The following is a 17,037-nucleotide window of genomic DNA, read 5'->3' on the forward strand; positions in this document are numbered from 1 at the left end:
TATTTAGAATTGACTTAAAGGCGTAGCATTTTCATTTTTTTCAAAAACTGAATGACAAAAGATAACTGCATCAAAATCATCTCAACAGAAAACATCAAAATAATGATAATTGGGGGCAAGGGCGTACTTTTGGTCTTGGCGTTGGTGGGAACATTGGCATTTTTTAAGTGATCACGTCAGTTGATGGGGACATTACAACGATCGGACGATATTTGTGTTTACCCCCGACAATGCCAAAACTACGCTTTTGTTTGGAGGCAAAATTGAATTTTAATTTTTAAAAGTCTTGGATTGTCGGGGGTGGGCGTTTCCTTCAATGGCCCTTCCCACCCCATCTCTCCCCGTCTCCTCCTCCCCTTTTCCGCCTTCCTCGCTGGTCGGCGGACTTTTTTTTATCCTGGCTGAAGAAGAAGAGCGGAAAAAGTTGGAACTCGACGCCCGACGCTGCCTCGTCTTCGCCGGCTACATCCTTCCTCACCATCCGGTCAGTCCCGTTAGCCGCCATCTTTTCTCGTCTTTCCTTTCTTCGTCGTCGTCGTCGTCTCGGTTGTCATGGCGGCGTTCGGGCGGGCGGTTGGGCGACTTGGCTCGGAAAGTTGGACAAAAGCTAGCTCGCCGTCTTGCTAAAAAGAAATGAACCGACGATCGCTTTTCATCTTTTCTCCTTTCCTTTACCGAATTGGGGAACCGAATCGAGTGGTGGGTGAAGCTCTCGGTTGCCAAGGAAACGAGAAACGCGGATGCTCCGTGAGGGGGGTTTGGGGGTGCAGCCCTTCTTTCATAATACCATTACTACATATGATTTTGAAGCGCCTTTCTGGACGCCCAAGGTCTCTCGTTTTGGATCCACGATGAGTTCTGAAGGAATTGGACCTTTCTGGAACCTCCTGTCGCTTGCAGATGCTGTCCGAGGCGACGTCGGGACGACAGGGGGCGCCCCTGCTACCCTTACATTACAAACAAACAAATAAAAGAAAAAAACACCATTTGCGTTGAGAAAACGTTTCTAGTTTTTAGTTTTAAAGGCTTTTTGTATTGATCATTGCATCATTACAAACAAAATTGGCATGAGACAGTCAAACAACAATACAACGTTAACAAGAGAACACAAAGTGCTGTGGAAATGGAGAAAATGAAAATAAAAAATAAAGTAAAAACAATAATAAAAATTATAACACGTTTTACTCAACACAATGGGGAAATTTAAAACTACATTGGGAATATAAACTGTAAAAAGTCAACAACAGAATTTCTGAAAACATGCATATTGAACTGTCATGTCCACTTTTAAGGGGGAAAAACGTGATTGGTGGGGAGACAGCTCCCGTCATTCACTCTCAAGACTCCGCTTAAAGAGCCTTTATCTTCTCCAACAACACATCACTATTTCGAAGAGAGACAGCTCTTGATTAGTGAGGAGCCGGCTCCTGTGTTCACTCCAAAGCGGCACATAGAGCTGTTACGTTTGCAAACGACACGTCACTTTCTCAAAGGGAACCGCATACCTGTCAACCTGTACGTTTTTGCCGTACAAAGTATGTTTGTTATGCATTTTAAGACGTGTACGACGTACAAGAAAATCCGTACGGAAAAACGCTAAGTTTTCATTGATGGGTACCATCCGATATACACAGACTATCACGAAACGGCAAATCAATCAAGTCAAACGAGTTGGCCGCGGTAGCCTCTATCTCGGTATAGTTTTTTTTCATTGCAAACGAAGCGAGCGGTTTGACGCTACTGTGCGCATGTGTCTGCCGCCTGGGGATTTCCCATCATGCATCATTCCGTGGTAGTTGTGTAGTGAAAGAAAGTCCATCTCTTTTTAAAGAACCTGCTTTTTCGGTATCAACTCATCAAAGAGAGCCGGCTCTCAAACGGCTCACTTGCTTTGACGCATTATATTACGAATTACTTTGTTGTATAAAGAAGTTAAGAAAATAGGTATAATATATATATATATATATATGATATAAGTATAAAATAAGAAAAGACAATGGCTTTGTTTAGCTCTTCAAATTTGCAAATTGCTGGTGGAGGTGAATTCATTCAAGTCATCCGATTGCTTGTTTCCCTCGTTTTGGATTTCTTGATGCCCCAAAGCATTGCGGGACTTGTAGTATACTTGTAGAGACCAATGATCCAAGCATCCTTCCATCCATTATCTACTCCGCTTATCCTCAATAGGGTCGCGGGGGTGCTGGAGTCCATCCCAGCTGTCTTCGTGCAGTGGACAGGGGACACCCTGAACTGGTTGCCAGGCAGTTGCAGGGCACACGGAGACAGACAACTCACTCGCTCATGATCCAAGCAAATTAACTAAAAATGCCTTGAAATTGTCAGGGGACATTTTGTTTTCTTCCCCCATGGTGAAATAAAACAGTTGTAGTCATCCATATACTGTGTAAGTATTTGCTTTTGGCAACCCATGTACTTGCACAACTTTTGAGATGCAGCAATGGAGTTGACTTTTGAAGCAAATGAGCAGGCTATTTAGTTGATTTGGTGAGTGACATTAGTAGAATCTTCGTTTATTTCATGAAACTGCGTCTATCAGAGTCATGACGTCACCCCTTTAGTGTGATTTCTCACAAACGTCCTGTATCCAAGGTTTTTTTTTGTCTCTACACGTTTAGAAATCATGGGGGGGTCTGAAATTTTCATCGTAGGCACATGTCCACTCTAAGAGATAAACTAAAAAGAAAAATCCCAAAATTACAATGCATGATTTTTTAATGAGTTATTTGTGTGATATAGCTGCAAATAAGTATATGAACACATGAGAAAATATTTGGTACAGTAGCCTTTGTTTTCTACTATAGATGTCAAAGGTTTCGTCTAGTTTTTCACCAGGTTGGCACACACTGCAGGGGGGATCTTGGCCCACTCCTCCACACAGATCTTTGGGATTGCTCCATAAATCCGATTGTTGTGTTCATGGAAAGGCTGTCAATGTCATAATTCGTAATCTGAAAATTATAAAATATGCATTGAAACTATAAAAAAATTGAGAAGAATGAAGTATTGCTTATTTTTGTAATGACAACGTTGATTGTTCCTTAGTTATTTATGGTGTCATCTACTGGACAATTTCAGTAACAACAAACCTTATCAATGTCTAAGAACCATGTTCGATTTCAAATTGGCGCTACTACGAAAACATTTCCAAATTTCAAAATTCTCCTCATCCATTCTCAAATATGACTTCAATTGGACATGCTTTGTCCTAAAAAACAGGATTTGTGCTCCCTATTTGATGATTTACGATCTCTTGTTTCCCAGAATGCCAGCAGGGAAGAAAAAAGAAGGCAGGAATCCCAGGCCAGTCTGACCAATGGGGCGAGTCCTAACCTTGATTGACAGGCGGGTCAAAGAGCATCGCCCAGGTAACCGCGATTCGCAAAGGTTAGCAAACCAATAAGGTGAAAAAAGGGGCTGGCTTAGAGGAAGGAGCAGAATGTAATTTCCTGAAGGCAGTAACTGAGGCCATGTGAAGTCAGACTGGCCCTGAAGGCATCAGCAGGTTTTCCAAGAAGGAAAGCTGAAAAAGCAAAAAAGGTGGAGGCGGGCTCAGACAGCGCGGCGCCATCGCTAGATGCTAGCAGGTTTATTCCCAACAAAGCCATCTGATGCTTTTAGATGACATTTGTGGACAGTGTTGGACGTGCTACTAAAAAAATATTAAGTTACTAGTTCCCTAATTTGAAACGAAATTGTGTTATCACGCCTATCATATTTTTTCAACTTCCGGCGCCGTCACGAATGGCAGCCACTCCAGCAGCTCCCGTGCTATTTTCGCTACTTTTGTGATTTATTTATTTGTTTAGTTATTTTTGCTTACTTTATCAGTGCCTTGCAACACTTGGATTACTTTCTATCCTATGGATATGGGTTTCAACTCGCAAAATTACGTATATTCAAGAAACCTACTCCTCGAACTGAAGAACTCTCGAGCCGGCACGGTCCCTTTTTTACCTAACGAGGTAAGGCGACCCTACCGGGGTTGCAGAGCCGGTGCTAAAGTAAAGGCTAAGCGGCTAGCGGCGAAGTGGCGATATAAGCCCACGGTACCGTCCATAATCATGGGGAATGTCAACTCCCTACCGAATAAGATCGACGAACTGGCTGTGCTTGTGAAAGACATCAAAGCATACAGGGAGTGCAGCTTGCTTTGCTTTACGGAAACGTGGCTCACGCCTAGCATCACGGACGCTAACATCGCGCTAAACGGCTTCTGCGCTGTTCGGGCTGACAGAGGGACAAAAGTCAGTGGGAAGCGCAAAGGAGGGGGACTGGCTATCTACGTGAACACGAGGTGGTGTAACCCCGGGCATATAAAAACCAAGATTTCTATCTGCTGCCGTGATGTCGAACTTTTGGCTGTAAGTCTCCGTCCCTATTACATGCCCAGAGAGTTCGGACACGCCATTGCTGTCATTGTTTACATCCCACCGCGCGCTGATGCGGAAGTAGCGTGTGACGTCATCCACTCCACGGTGGCAAAACTTCAGACACAACACCCGGAGGCTGCAATGTTAATCTCAGGGGACTTCAACCACGTGACTCTTGATAAGACACTGCCCTCTTTCGTCCAGTATGTGAACTGCAAGACCAGGGGAAATGGGACTATTGACCTTCTGTATGCGAATATAAAAAATGCATACAGCGCTAAACCACTGCCTGCCCTTGGAAAAGGAGACCACAACCTCATTCTGCTTAAACCACAGTACAAACCAAGAGTGAGGAGGCTACCAACAACCACACGCTCATTTAGAAAATGGTCCACCGAGGCAGAGCAGGCTCTGAGAGACTGCTTTGGATGTACGGACTGGGATGTCCTGCTAGGGTCCAGCAGTGGGCACATTGAGGAGATGGCAAACTGCACTACTGACTACATTAAGTTCTGCATGGACAATGTTGTTCCTATAAAGACTGTACGCTGCTATGCCAACAACAAGCCCTGGATCACGAGAGACATCAAGTGCCTTCTGAACCAAAAGAAGAGGGCCTTTAAAAATGGTGATCATCAGGAGCTAAAACGAGTACAGAAGGAGCTCAAAGTCCAGCTCCAGAAAGGGAAGGAGCAGTACAGGAGGAAGTTGGAGAAAAAGCTGCTGAACAACAACATGAAGGAGGTGTGGGAAGGGATGAAAACAATTACTGGCTGCAGCACCAAGCAGAGTGTGGCTGTGGATATAGATGTGGGGCGAGTCAACCAGTTGAACAACTTTTTCAACAGGTTTGACCACTCCGCCTCATCCTCACCCCTGAGTTGTGCAGCTGTCCTTCCCCCTCCCCCTCTGGACACTAGCATGGAAGACATCCCCCCACTAAAAATAACTTCAGCCCAGGTGTGTGGGGAGCTGAGAAGGCTACGAACCAGCAAGGCAGCTGGTCCGGATGGAATATCCCCCCGACTGTTGAAAGCCTGTGCGTCTGAGCTGGGAGACCCTCTACAGCGCATCTTCAACCTGAGCCTTGAACAGGGGAGGGTCCCTCAGCTGTGGAAAACATCCTGCATCATCCCAGTCCCAAAGAAATCAAGACCAGAGGAACTCAACGACTTCAGGCCAGTCGCCCTGACATCACATGTGATGAAGACCATGGAGCGGCTGCTGCTGCACCACCTGAGGCTACAGGTCCGTCACGCCATCGACCCACTGCAATTTGCTTACCAGGAGAAGGTGGGAGTGGAGGATGCTATATTATACATGTTACACCGATCCCTCTCTCACCTGGATAGGGCGAAGGGGGCTGTGAGGATTACATTTTTGGACTTCTCTAGTGCCTTCAATACCATACAGCCTCTGCTACTGAGTAGGAAATTGACAGAGATGGGAGTTAGCTCACACCTTGTAGAATGGATTACTGACTACCTGACAGGCAGACCGCAGTATGTGAAACAGGGGGGCTGTACATCGGACACCGTGGTTAGCAGCACAGGATCTCCGCAGGGGACCGTTCTCTCTCCGTTCCTATTCATTCTATATACATCGGACTTTAAGTACAACTCTGAGTCCTGCCATGTGCAAAAGTTTGCAGATGACACTGCGATCGTGGGATGTATCAGAAACGGGCAGGAGGAGGAGTACAGGAAATTGATTCAGGACTTTGTCCGATGGAGCGACGCAAACCACCTGCACCTAAACACCACCAAGACCAGAGAGATGGTGGTGGACTTCAGGAGAACCAGAACTCATCCGGTTCCTGTAACCATCAAGGGAGAATGTGTAGAATTTGTCCAGACCTACAAATACCTGGGTGTGCAGCTGGACAACAAACTGGACTGGACTGCCAACACAGAAGCTCTATGTAGGAAAGGGCAAAGCCGACTTTACTTCCTCAGAAGGCTGGCCTCCTTCAACATCTGCAAAAAGCTCCTGAAAATATTCTATGAGACAGTAGTGGCAAGCGCCCTCTTCTATGCGGCAGCGTGTTGGGGAGGCAGCGTCAAGAAGAAGGATGCCTCTCGTCTCAATAAACTGGCTAGGAAAGCGAGCTCTGTTGTGGGCAAAGAGCTGGACAGCCTAACAACAGTAGCTGAGAGACAGGCACTGAAAAAGCTGAGGTCAATCATGGACAATCCATCGCATCCGCTTCACAGCATTATCTCCGGACAGAAGAGCAGTTTCAGTGACAGACTGCTGTCACTGTCTTGTACTACGGACAGACTGAAGAGATCTTTTCTTCCTCATGCCATGAGGCTCTTTAACTCCACCCGGCAGAGTAAAGGCCCACATTAAACCACACCACCTACATTGGATATTACTGAATCTTACTGCATTATGTGTTCTGTGTAGCACTATTTGGTTACTCTATATAACATGCTAAAGTGGGCATTTGCACGTCACACTGGGTATTTGTATATTGTATTCTTTTGGCTTTATTATTGTACTGTTCTCAGCTCAGGGATGCTGCTGGAAATGTGAATTTCCCTTAGGGGATGAATAAAGTATCTATCTATCTATCTATCTATCTATCTATCTATCAAGAACCGGAACAAGATCAGGACCCAAATGCGTGACGTTTCTCACACAAGCTTTTATTTTACGGGAAATGGGGAGTCATGCACGATAGGCAGCGGTCTGGCCTGGAAAGACAGGAAGCCAGAGACCGACGAGATCGATACCAATTGCCCGAGCAGATATCGGACAGATGGGTTAGATGCCGGACAGGACAGGACAGACAGGATTGATAGTGAAACAGGATATCAAAATTAAACAGGACACACTAGACGGGAACGAAAAACGGAGAGAATAATAAACAGGACAAAAATAGACAGGGACGAAACTAGAAACCGATATCAAACAGGACAAAATAAACGGGAACAATACCGGACAGGAAATACCAACAGGAAACAGGACCGAGTCAGTACCCACGTCTTGCGGGGCAGAGGTTCGTTAACGGACTGACCAAGGAAGAGTGAGAGCACTGAGCTTAAATAGACGGAAAGCCAATCTGTCAACGAGTCGCAGCTGGCGCCACACGGGCGGGGCCATTTGGGCGCCATGGCAACCGTGACAACGCCAGATTACTGACTGCATAAAGTAGCGCTTTACTCAGAAAGTATCTCGTTATTAATGGCCACATATACACTAGAACTGCAATAAAATAGCCTCATCGTAAAATAGATAGACGAAAACGTGTTCAGATTTCTTGGTTTGTGCAATCTCGAGGGCTTGCAAACCAACACTTAGCTGAGACATTCCATATCCAATTTGGTTTTCAAGATCACCTTCTCCATTTCTGGGCACTGTCCAAGATATTTTTTTGTTTTTTCCTCCAGGCATGGTGTATTACAAAAAACTATTTTTTCCAAAAAAGGAACCAAAATCCAGCACACTTTTACGATCTGTGCTTACATTTGCCCCATCGATTTTCCATTAGTTTGTTTTTCATTTATATGCCAAGCCCTCCCCTCTCCACATACTGCTACTGTTCAGTACTGGTGACACACAACCAAATATGCATATATAAGCTGACTCCCTGATTTCATTACTTTATTCTATAGGTTTAAATTCGGCTTGGATACATATACGTTAGGGAGAATATCTCCATGAGAGGAAAATCAGCTTCCTTGTACTCTGTGCTTGAGATGGTAACTCCGCTACTGTATTCAGACACATCAGGAGAATTAAAAAAATTCATAAACATGTAAGAGTACTTGTTATCGACTAAAGTGCTGTATTTATCAGTGCAAAACGAACATTCATTTAACCTAAAAAAAACGAAGTGTTTGGGTGTGTGTTAGACACAAGGTTTTCCCTCAATGGGTTTCATTGTTGGCGGTGAAAGACATGTGATATCCGATGAAGTCTATGGCGCCCCCACTGAGTCCCCTCCACTGGCCCCGCCCCTCGCACTATCATATGCTATCAGCCGGCTAGCGTGTGACCAGCTTCCATTCAAACGTTTATTTGTTCACCTGCCGTGTGGACGCTCGGGCGCCTCCGGGGCCCGACAGAGACCCCAGGCGCACACTTTATAATCTGGCAGCGGCGCCACAGAAAGTTTGAACCCTTGTTTATCAATAAGTGAAAGAAAGAATGTTTTTAGCTTTTACCATTGTTTAGTAGACAACAGTTGAACATTGCCGTTTTTTGAGAATACAGTGGAACCTCGTTTCTCGACCATAATCCGTTCCAGAACCCTGTTCAAAAACCGATTTGTTCGATTACTGAAATCATTTTTCCCATTAAAAATAATGTAAATCGTTTTAATCCGTTCCAACACCCTGAATGTTTACCTTGAATGTTAAACGTAAACATAAAGCTAACCCAGGCTAATCGTACGTTCGCGTTATCGTAATCTCCCGTACGAAAGATTACGCTAACATGAACGTGTAAAAATAAAAAAAAGGATAAAGAAAAGAATTATGAATAGGATTTTCTTAACTTTGTGGTTCACAGCCTCCTTATTCTTTAGTATCGTACTGATCGTAGATTTAGCCATGCTGTATTCCCTAGCAAGATCAGACACTCGCACACCTCCTTCATATTTTGCTATTATTTCTTTCTTAAATGCAATAGTTGTACGCACTACTTTTCTTTTTTCACCTGTAGCAACTTTGCTGCTTGCACCGACTTTCTTCGGAGGCATCATTAGGGGCTAAAACACTTGGTACACCTATATTAAAAGCGAAAGTAAAACGAAGCACGTCCGCACGCAAAAACAGTTGGTCACGACGCTCAGCATCGCATCCTAGCGTACGCACTCACGCATTACCGGTGTTTGAACTTCGATTTTTTGACCGAGCAGCGAAGCAAGAATTTCTCGAAATTTTTGGTCGAACTCCGATTTGTTCGAACTGAGAGGCGTTCGAAAACCGAGGTTCCAATGTACTTGTTTCCACGAAAACCTCTTATTCTGAAAGGAAGCATTTCAAGCACAACTTTTACTTTGGTGCTTCTTTTTTTGTTGCGTTTGTGATATATCTAATATCCAAACAATACTTTTTATAAACACAAGGGCACTTTGCTTGAAAAATTGTCAAGACCAGAACGGAAACAGGACCCACTCGCGTAACGTTCACCACAAGCTTTATTGAAGGAACGAGGAAGGGGTGCGCCCACGCTCTGAAGTTCGCTGGATGCGGGAAGCGGGTCGCTCTCTTCCTCAGCTTGTGATCCGAGCACGGAAATGGATCTTCCGGGGCGAGCGATGGCGGTGTCGGTAGCCGGGACAGGAGAGTAAAAACGTGGTCGGGTCGGAAGCGAGTCGTAAGCCAGAACGGGAGAGCGGATGAGATCGGGGTCGGAAACGAGTCGTAAGCCAAGACGGGAGAGCAGAGTTGATCGGGATCAAAACAGGTTATAGCCAGACATAAACCGGAGCAAAACGGGACAGGCGAGGGTCAGGGTCGAAAAAGGCTTGCCTTGAACACAGAGATTTGCAGACAGACTGACAAAAGGGGATTGACAGGACAGGGTTTAAATAGTGGGGAAGCCAATCTGTCAACAAGCTGCAGCCGGCACCACCCGGGCAGGGCCAATTGGGCGCCATGGCAACCGTGACAAAAAAATAACATTTTACTCCAAGAACACTAAATTTATGCACGAACCATGCATGAATTTTGCGTGAACCTTTCAGCGTCCAAGGTTTCCCGGTGACATGATCACATTATTTCAGCCACCCACACACTCTCAATCGCTGGACACAGAAAGCAACATGAAGAGGTAGGAGCTCCTAGATGTGTGGACAACGATCTGATCAAAGACATTCCTGCTATCTAGTGGTGATTTATGATACTGAAATCATTACCAGACGCTACTTACCATCTAGCCAAGCCTTGAGAATAGTTTTAATAATAAAACAAAAGAAAAAAAACCAAACCTATTTTTACATGTTGGCGCTCAGAAACATTGCTTTTGAGAACGGATTTATTCGTTATGACACTGAATGAGTTAAGTTTAGTCGCCCAAAAAAGCAAAAAATAACTGTGAAGCCTCAGATGACCTTTGAATGGTGTCAGATTCAATAAGACAATTTTATACCACAGATAGCCAAAAGAAGAGGTACAGATGCTTAATTCTTTTCAAAATGGGAGAAAGCTGAGGCACAAGCGTACATGGGAGCTTGCTTTTCAAATTCTGGTGTCCCCAAACATTTGATCTGACTTGGGAAGCCCCTAGTTACATCTGTGTCTCCTACATAATAGGGGCTGGGGCGAAAGCACTCACAGCTCAGCACACGGAAAGCTTGTCTTACTGAGGTCAAATGCAAGAAGACTGTTTTTAAAACATTGCAAAGGGCGCGGAACATGAAGTCTGTCTTTTGTGATGAGATCTAAGTTGAGCTCAGCTGTATAAACAAGAACAATGACGGGTGGAAAATTTAATAAAAGTCAGCGAGAGAGAAGCTCAGCGGGAGTCTACTGTACTGACTCTGCCTGAATTTGGATGGGGTCAGGCTTGGGCTTGGACTTAAGATCTTACCTCGAGGCTGAAAGTGGCAGACAAAACATTTTCCCCCTTGCAAAATGCTGGCTCTCTTCGGAGTTGCCTGACCTTTTGCTATTAAATCAACACAATATATTTCCTTGTTTAACAACTGTTAGCGCAATTGCTTTGGCGGATTACCGCCCCCTAGCTAGTCAGAGTTTGTGAAACTAGTGACATTTCGCAAAACCAGCTAGCTGGTGCTCAGACACAAGGAATCTGATTGGCTACACCAACAGTTTTTCCAAAGACTGATATTATGGGACACGGCCTTCAGGATTTTTTGTGAAGGCCTCCGGGCAGATTGCTGAGCCTAGCAACAACTGGTGGCTGAAATGTGATTGGTTCAATGCTTCATTATGAAAACTCTCGTCTGAAGGCAGTGCAATCAGGGAGAAGCATTGAAAGGAAGCTGACAGACATTTTGGAATTATTTAATAAGTGTTGATGGACAAAATATTAGAATTACAAATGGAATTGTCTTTATTGTCATTGATATCGATGCTGTGAAACATTGTATGGTACAAGATTAGACATGGCACTCAGGGGTAAAACCATGTAATATGGAGACTTTGAAGAGAAAAGGGATAACACGTTTAAACAACATGGGTTTAGGTCCGGACATTCTACCATGACTAACTTAATAGCTCATTTGAATAATATTACCAGTATGTTTTTTTGTTCACAATATGGCTGGTCATGTTGTTTACTTAGACTTTTGCAAGGCATTTGATAAAGTGTCTCATAACAAGCTTTTACAAAAACTGAAATGCTATGGTATTAGTGGAAAACTGCTTGAATGGATAACAGCATATTTGTCAAATCGTAAACAATGCGTAAAAATTGATGATGTTCTTTCAGCGTGGTCGGAAGTTTGTAGTGGGGTACCGCAGGGCTCAGTACTAGGACCATTATTATTTCTGTTTTTTGTGAACGACCTACCTGAGGCCATTCAAAGTAGTGACATCTCAATTTTTGCCGATGACGCTAAACTGTCGGCTTTCTTACCAAAAACCCAGGTTACAGGAACAATCGATTCTCTCCAAAATGACATTAAATCTGTTTTTCTTTGGTCCATAAAGTGGCAACTGCAATTGTCATCTCATAAATGCTTAGCACAGTCGTTTTTACATGGTTCTGTTCTGCTGTATAACATTAATGATCATGATTTGCATGTTGTTACTGAACATAAGGATCTGGGTGTCACTCTTACTTCAAACTTAAAGTTTATCACGCATATCGCCAAAATTACCAACAAAGCCAAAAACATAGCATCAAACATTTACAGACACTTTTACAACAAGAACCCAGCATTCTTAGTTCGAATGTTTTGCGTTTATGTTAGACCCGGGTTAGAATATAACAGCGTTGTGTGGAACCCTTACTTACTCAAGGACATTAACCTACTGGAAGGAGTTCAACGACGGTATACGAAGCGAATACCTGGGATGCACAGCTTGTCATATCCGGAAAGACTACAAAGACTGAACTTGGACTTTTTGGAGCTCCGTAGAATTCGATTTGATTTAATTTTTGTGTTCAAAGTACTGCATGGAATGATCGATGTGCCTTTTGATCAATTTTTTGAGTTCTGTCGTGTTGATGGTTTACGTGGTCACAGATATAAGTTACGGGTGCCTAGACCTACCAGCAACTTGCATGGAAACTTTATTTCTTTCAGGATACCAAAAATTTGGAATGTTTTTCCTGACCGGGTTATTAGTGCAAATATGGTGCAAACCTTTAAGCAAAGGTTGGCAGAAACAGATCTGTCAAATTTCCTTAGGGGAGGGGGCGCAAGGTGACCATATTTGGCCATGCTCACTCTCAGCATTAGTTTTTTTTTTTTCTTTGTGTCATGTTTTGATTAATGTATCCAACAATACCTTCAATAGACTATCGGGATGAATAGGCCCAAAAAAATAATAATCAAAACATAGTGCCTAGAGAAACTAGTCTGAGTTATTATAACAATAATGCAATTGCAATAAAGAATAGCGCTTAGAAAATAAGTGATTGAATTGGCGCAAATTTTGTGCATTCGTTTAGGGTTGTGATGGCTCTGGGGGAGAATCTGACTCTGAGTCTGTTTGTCCTAGCTTGGAGGGACCTGTAGCGCCTGCTAGAGGTCAACAGATCAAAGAGATGTTGGCTGGGGTAGGAATTGTCTTTTTATAATGTTAATAGGTCTGTATGCACAGTATCATAAGTCGGCAATGTCTTCTAGACTGGGTAGAGAGCAGCTGATGACCTTTTGTGCTGTGTTGATTACTCTCTGTATGTTTTTCCTGTCCGCTCCTGTGCTTCCTGCATTCCATATGGTGATGCCGTATGCCTGAATGCCTTCCACTTTGGCTCTGTAGAAGGACACTAGCAATCTTTTGTTTCTTGTTTTTCCTCCTGAGGACCCTTAGGACTAAAATTAACATCTTGGGATCTATACACAAAAATGACTGTTTTGAGCCCAATCGAGCAAAAATATACACAAAAATTACTGTTTTGAACCCAATCGAGCAAAATATGCACGAAAATGACTGTTTTGAGCTTAATCGAGCAAAAAAATATGCAAAAATATACTCAAAAATGACTGTTTTGAGCCCGATCTAGCATTGCAGCCTGGTCATCCTGGACGGGGGATTACCGCATGTTCGGTCCCTTCTCAAGGTTTCTTCATTTTCCTCATGTTGAGGTTTTTTAGTTTTTCCTTGCCCGCATGTAGGTTTTAGATCAGGGGATGGTGTCATAATAGTCTGTAATAATAGTCTGTGGTTTGCAAAAACCTGTGCAGCCCTTTGAGACTCTTTGTGATTAAGGGCTTTACAAATAAAAATGACTTGACTTGACATGATTAGAATATTCTTAAGGCCAGCAGAGAAGGCCTTACAGGCAGTCACGGCCCACCACTGGTTGATAATGAGCAAATGTGTGATTACTAATTTTTCCTACAAGAGGGAAGTCAGGACACGCTAACGTCACCAGACGCATTCCTCACATTCCTCACATTCCTGCCGTCCTGAAGCTGGCCAGCCATGGAAAATAATTTTTTTTTCAGGAGGAAGGAAGGAAGGTGAGACCTTTTGAGGTGGGGGTCGCGGAGGTTCTTCATTGGGATTGGTGTCCTTAGGATAGAACGCATACCTGTCAACCTCCAGGGCTCCGTGCCCTTACAAAATGTTGTATTTTCCCTTACAAAATACAAAATAATCTTACACCATATTTTTTTTCAAACGTGTTTATTTATGTAGTTTAACATGTTATATTGTACATGTGTTTCCTTGTATCATATATATTATTAATTAACAGTTTGTAGTGATATACTGAGTTGCTCGACATGAATGAGGTTTATTATTAAAACAAGTTCAAAAAATGAAGTCGCTTGGACGTTCACTGTAGAAGGAAAAAATACATGCAAGTAGAATTAAGTAGAATAATACATTGTCTGATTCAAATTATGAATTCATTTTCTTCATTAAATTATTGTTGGTAATATACTGATTACAGGGATAACCACAAACCTGTCTTTTTTCATTTTCTCCTTTTATACTTCCTTTTTTCTCAATTTCTTTATTGTCACGAACCAGGACAGGAAACAGGAATGGAGAACCCAATCGCGTAACGTACTCACTGTTTATTAGGGAGAGGAGGAATGCGCGCACACTCGATCCGGGGATCGATGGTCCCGGAAGTGGATTAAAATCCGAACAAAAGAGTTGTCAAAACCAAACAGATTAGGCCAAAAATAAAACAGGATCAAACACAGGCAAATTCACAGAACTAGGCATTTAACAGAAGTCTTGCAGACGCTCTGACGACTAACGGCTAGAAGGACGTTTAAGTACACCCTGTGAGCAATCTGTCAACGCGTTTCAGCCGGTGTCCATGGGCGGGGCCAATTGGGCGCCGTGGCAACCGTGAAACAACCTGGCGCCACACGGCTGGGACCAATTGGGCGCCATGGCAACCGTGACATTTATACAACATAATAATTTGTAATATAATGCATCAAAGCAAGTGAGCCGTTTGAGAGCTGGCTCTCTTTAATGAGTTGAGCCGAAAAAAGCCGGTTCTCTAAAAAGAGACAGACTTCCTTTCACTACATCAAATCGCTCGCTTCGTTCGCAACGAAAAAAAATGATATCGAGATAGAGGCTACCGTCTGGTGATAGTCGGTTTATATCGGATGGTACCCATAATTGACAAATTTACGTTTTTCCGTACAGATTTTCTTGTACGTCGTACATGTCTTAAAATGCATAATAAGCGTGCGTTGTATGGCAAAAACGTACAGGTTGACAGGTATGACATCGGTTGGGTAAGGAGAAAGGAAAAAGGTCCATGGAACAGCCGTATGGGAAAAACCATTACAACAGGGGCAACCAAGCTTGGCCGCCTTGGAAACCTCTGTAGAAGGGAACCAGGCAAGGGCCCCACGGGGACCGCATCTCAGCGGGTCACGAGAGGAGGGGGGCCCAACCCCATCTAGGGCCGGACGGGTCATTTGAGTCTGAGTTGTGGGGGTTCTTCATCCTCAGGAAATGTTCCATTTTAAGACTCAGTCTTTGAAGACATTTCAGAAATAGTATGCTTCAACCTTTCGCCTATTCGACAAACTTCCATTTTCTTATCTAAAAAATGCTTTAGCTGATATAAGCTTCCGAGGTATGTGGCTAGCAAGCCATTTTTTCCACGCAATAAATAAAATGACTAAATTTTGTGCAGGCTTGGGGAGTAACGGAATACATGGAACGGCAAAAATGATGTTGGCAAGCTGTTTGGATTTATTTTCATTTTGTTTCTGTCGCATTTTATGTTAGTTTTGCCAGAGATCAAAGAGATCAAAGCCAGGAGAGAAAGCTTACCACGTGTTGTGAGTCATAATTTTATTCATATTTAGTTTCTTTTGTCTTTTATTAGCATATTTGGTATTGGAGTAATTCAAAAGTAATTGAAAGTAATCAAGTTAAAGTAACCCTACCCAACCCTGCATGTAAGTAGGAAAAAGCAATACACTTTTAGCTTAAGATCTAGCTTGTTAGCGACCTGGCTAAGCCCCCAGCCTCTTCAACTCCTTGAGTTGAGTGTTCAAGGGACAGTGTAGTCGTTGACCACTAGATGTCGCTGTCTTGTGTCATGCAACCAAAAAACAAATGGGAATATTACAAACCACGAAGACCAAGAGTGACCAAACTGCACCATTTTCCGTGGGAAAAAACGAAAAATGCTGCACTCAATTTGGAGATGAAGTTACTTTGGCAATTTGCATTTTCAAGGCTGAGGTCTTAAACTTTCAGCCCAAGAGCCAAAACACAACAGCCCAAAGTTGATCAAAGAATGACCAAAAAACAACCCCAAAAACAACAAACGACCGGAATAAAAATCTGATAAAAAAAGATCAAAAGACGGACAAAAAAAGAACCCCCTCATAACAACATGACATAATAATAAACGGCCATAAGCAACCAAAAATATGAAAACTGTAAAGACTCAAAGTGACCAAACTGCACCATGCCTTACCCAAGATTTCTTATTTTTGGGAATAACCGTAGCAGCAAGATAATGGATAATCAGGCCATTTTAGCTCCCTCTAGGTGAGCCTCATCTTATATGTCATGATGACTGATTAACTTCACCTGTGCCCGCTCGTTTGGCGCCAGCCGCCGCGGGCGTCCTGATTGGTTCCCCGTATTACTTAAGCTCAGTCCTTTCACCCGCCTGTTGTCAGTCCGTCAGCGAACCTCGGTTTCTACAAGGCAAGAACTTTGACTGATCCGCTTTTTGCACCCGTTTTCCACCCGTCCGTTCCTGTTCTCCCCGTTTGTCTCCGCCTACGACCTGTTTTTTGACCCCGACCACGTTTTGCTCTTCCGTCCAGGATATCAACCTGTTTTTCTCCCACTAGTTTAGCGGGGTTCCCGCAGATACTTGAAAAGTCTTGGAAGGCATTGAATTCATTATTCTCAAAATAAGGCCCTAATTGGCATTAAATGCAGATCGTTATGAATTCAATTTTTGAAAGGCTTAAAAATTTGAACACATGAATAAGATTTAAATTTATTCGAACTGAAAAGATTAAGTCGAAAAGTCATTTTTTATGCATCAT

At 43.3% G+C, this 17,037-nt stretch overlaps 1 protein-coding gene across 3 annotated transcripts in view; it reads left to right on the plus strand.

The window, feature by feature from the left end:
- The first annotated feature begins 243 nt into the window (after positions 1-243).
- LOC148352869 (SH3 domain-binding protein 4-like) overlaps positions 244-17,037 on the plus strand; it is a 33,477-nt gene continuing 16,683 nt past the window's right edge. Inside the window, exons 1-2 of one of the 3 annotated variants that reach the window (XM_088353219.1) lie at positions 244-484; positions 3,283-3,386. The gene's annotated coding sequence lies outside the window, so the exon portion shown is untranslated. The remainder of the gene's footprint in view (positions 485-3,282; positions 3,387-17,037) is intronic. The other 2 variants (XM_088353217.1, XM_088353218.1) reach the window with 2 other exon arrangements.

This window comes from Urocampus carinirostris, chromosome 14 (genome assembly GCF_059441175.1).
Source record: "Urocampus carinirostris isolate Australia breed hairy pipefish chromosome 14, RoL_Ucar_1.0, whole genome shotgun sequence".
NCBI lineage: Eukaryota > Metazoa > Chordata > Actinopteri > Syngnathiformes > Syngnathidae > Urocampus > Urocampus carinirostris.